We start from the raw sequence: 4,187 nt of genomic DNA on the forward strand, positions 1-4,187 counted from the left end.
TTTCTAACCCCATTTTTTCTCACAAGCATTTCATCGAACATCTATGCTTCACCTGAGATGACTTGTATTTAACATTGCACCTTGAATCGTTGATGGTCCCTATGTCCCTTGGTCAGATATTCTCTCAATGGACCCTTATTCAAGTCAACACCTCCACATAATTCAAAGTTAAATTAGTCTCATGCATCATCGACTGAAAAGTTACGCTAGGAATGAGAAGAGAGAAGCAAAAAAAGAAATTCGAGATCGAAAAAGAATTTGGGATTTAGAATGAAATTGAGGACTGTGTTGAAAGTTTTAAAAGTTGGGGACCTAAATGCAAGCGTCTAAAAAGTTCAGTGACATATTGCAAACGTACTAATGGCAGTGTAACGGCGAGACCATATTACAAACAGACTAAATGTTGAGGACTGTATTGCAAGTTTTAAAAGTTTGGGGACCTAAATGAAAGCTTTAGAAAAATTCAGTTACCATTATACTTTACCCTAATTTTAAATATGCAAAAAAAAAAACATGAAAAAAGAAAATGACACAAATATCCGACACATGGAAGTTCGGACATGAATCAAATTATGAGAGTAATTGGATGGTTATCATCTCCTACAAGCAGGAAGTGTGTCCCTTCTTCCATTACCATTAAACCATATTCATTAGCTCTACTTAGATGCTCACAAGGATTAACTTCAAATTGAATTTCACCCATTTCCCCTGCATTTAATATCACACTCTGAAATCCAATCAGTTTTTTTTGCTCTCCCATCTCCATGGTTTCCATGTCTCACAAATAGCAACACTGGATGCTTACCGGCCAAATCCCCATGATTTTTCACTCCGACATGAACCGTGAACTTCCTTTCACCACAGACTTCGGCGCTTAACTCCGAAACTAGCTTGTATCGTACAGAATCGGAGGTCACCCTTGCACGTAAACTTGAAGAATGGTTCATATAAAGATTGTTTCAGGACACACGAGTGAATGTATACGAATACTTTGAATGACTAAGGCCATAACCGAATTCGAAGACTTTGTCTCCTTTATAGAATTTGTATGTGCGTCCGGGATAGTCCGACGACGGTTCCGGTCGCATTCTCATGTCCGTCATTGGTACTTTGGTGAAATCTTGTGGATACCAAGTTACGGGTAATCTCCCTCCTGCATGATAACATGTAATGAACCATCATTAGTCACAAACATTTCATTTCATAAGCAAGAGATGGTATCGAATCAACGGTTTGTTACCTGGATTGTGGTCACGAAGATATTTCCGCAAGTGCAATACCTCCACCTTCCCGCGATAACCGGCCCACAAAATGCCACCGATTCTTGGATCATCCTTAGTGAAAGATACATCAATAGGACCTCGGAAAGAAGTACTAAAACAATCGGCCCACAAAATGCCACCGATTCTTGGATCATCCTTAGTGAAAGATACATCGGTGAAATCTTGTGGATACCAAGTTACGGGTAATCTCCCTCCTGCATGATAACATGTAATGAACCATCATTAGTCACAAACATTTCATTTCATAAGCAAGAGATGGTATCGAATCAACGGTTTGTTACCTGGATTGTGGTCACGGAAGATTATTTCCGCAAGTGCAATACCTCCACCTTCCCCGCGATAACCGGCCCACAAAATGCCACCGATTCTTGGATCATCCTTAGTGAAAGATACATCAATAGGACCTCCGGAAAGAAGTACTAAAACAATCGGTCTCTTTGTGGACTTTGCAACACCGATGATGAGTTCATGTTGCCTCCCCGGAAGAAACAAATCGACGCGATCAAACGCCTCTTTCTTTAGTTTGATCTAATCCCATTATCAACACAACATAATCTGCCCGTTTTGCAATGTCGACTGCTTTGTCAATTGCAGCAGTAGAACAAGAAACCATATCGCAACCAGGGTGATAAACAGTGGTATTAACGTAGCTCTTCAAAGCTTGCAAAGGAGCAACGGACTTGCATGGAGGGCCAGCATAGTTTCCGATAAGCGTTTGCGGCGAATCAGCATTCGGACCTATTACAGCAAGCAACATGGTAGATTTCGGAAGTGGAAGGAGTGTTGCATCGTTCTTTAAAAGGACAATGCCATTACAAGCAGCTTCAAGTGCTAGAATCTGGTGCTCAGGAGAGCAGATTTGGTCCGTTCCGATATTGCTGAAAGGAAGTTGCTCAGGATTTCCATCGAAAAGGCCTAACCTCATTCTAACAGAAAATAGATTATGGAGAGCTCGATCTATTTGAGATTCAGGCAGTTTTTTCTGCAGAACTGCAGATTTGGTATTATTCTGCAAATAGGATCCGCAGTTGACATCCATGCCTGTAAATGTTCACGATCAGACAAAGATATAACATTTATATATCGTATCCGCAAAATTTTCTCGATTGAAAGGTAAAATCAAATTCATCAACAGTATGAATAATCTTTTAGACAGAAATCACATATGAAAAGCATCACTTTTATGTTGCTGGTCTTGATCCTATAACATCCTAGGCCTACATGTTTTCCCCTGACGTATTTCCCTATGCTACTTCAAGTTTTCATTTTTAAGTATCCATGTTTGCTACTTGTGTTTGAAGCACATCCTGGCATGAATTGGAAGATATGATCTTTGAATATAATCGAACGGTGCGAGAAAGACGATGAAAATATGCAGAATCAAATATAAGTAGAAACATGGGCACATGTTGCAGAATCAAATATACCAGCTTTGAGAACATCGACCACTGCATCTTCAGGCGCCTTGGCGTATCCATGATCATCATGGATGAGCGCAACCGCATCACAATCCGATGCTATATACCTGATCAAAAAGTTCAACCAATATAGAAGCTATTAGAATTAATAATCATTGAGTTCATGATATATATATATACACATACAACTTTACCCTTTGAAATCCCATTCGCCTCTCACAGTCTTTAACAAGAGGTTGGAATCTGCACAACAAATATGATCATTAAACAATTCCCATGAATCAAAGCAAATCCCATTATTGTTCTAAATTCCTTGGCAAATATAAAAATTCATATGCAAAAAGTCAGTGAAAATGATCAACAACAACTTTGGCGAAGACTTACACGAGCATCGAAGACAAATCGGTTCATACCCTTCCAATTATCCAAATCATAAGCTGTAAAATGCTTACAACAACCTGAAGCTTGAAGGTGGCCATGGAGTTTACCGCCATGAAAAGTATCCCCTTGAACATCTCTCACGTATCACACCGCGTATTTCCCGACAACCAAGGGATCTTCCCCTGGTGTTTCTTGCCCTCTCCCCCAACTTGGGTCCCTAAATATGTTAATATTTGGCGCCCAAAATGTCATCCCATTCGCCTCCCCTGCATTATACATCGCTCTCGCTTCTCTTCCAATCGCCTCCATTAACATCACCAGTGTTAAAAAGAAACTGTAAATATGTAAGAAATCAACTGAATTGTTCAAAGAAATGGCTAACTTACTAGTTCAATGCGGTACCATTGATATGGATCAAAAGAAGCGGCAGTGAGGATGACTTGAGGGAAGCTAGTTGCGGCTTTAATGGTGCCATCAAACTTGACGCCGGGGCCGACGTTGGCGATGCCGTGTAAGGCCTCCAACCACCACTCGTATGCGAGGATACCCATCCGGGGGATCGCCGGAGCTGAGTTAACAAGTTGAGAGATTTTCTCGTCTAATGTAAGCCTTGAAACGAGGTCCCTGGCTCTTTGAGTAATGGGTAATCCGGTTTGGCAAAAAAGGAGGTTTTTGATTTCCGGGTTCGATGAATCACACGAAAACGGAGGTTGGGTTGAACCGCCATGGATGAAAAGTAGAGTGAAACTGATCAAGGAAACCAAAGAAATCATTTTTGTGCGTGGGAAGTGAGAACGATGAATAAAACCGAAGCGGAAAGTGCTTACAGTTCAGTGCAAACAGAGATGCTTTCACTTTCAGTGTGTTATTATTATTCTGTTAAATAAAACTGAATTGACCTGATTGCCCATGCATTATACATTTCTGAATTGGGTTTTTTGGTAAAACGAAAACTTTGTTTCAGGGTGAACATCTCTATATATTGGGGACCTTTGGTTTGATTGGTTGAATTAAACGGCAAGGTGAAAGTTTCATTACCAATGTTAGAACAAAATACTAAACACGTAATTTTAACATAATTTAATAAATATCTGTATACTCTATC

At 40.1% G+C, this 4,187-nt stretch overlaps 1 pseudogene; it reads right to left on the reverse strand.

Annotated features, from left to right (window-relative positions):
- Positions 1-539: 539 nt before the first annotated feature.
- Positions 540-3,934, reverse strand: LOC120176787 (annotated as a pseudogene).
- Positions 3,935-4,187: the final 253 nt, after the last annotated feature.

This window comes from Hibiscus syriacus, unplaced genomic scaffold (assembly GCF_006381635.1).
Source record: "Hibiscus syriacus cultivar Baekdansim isolate YM2019G1 unplaced genomic scaffold, ASM638163v2 tig00112254_pilon, whole genome shotgun sequence".
Lineage (NCBI taxonomy): Eukaryota > Viridiplantae > Streptophyta > Magnoliopsida > Malvales > Malvaceae > Hibiscus > Hibiscus syriacus.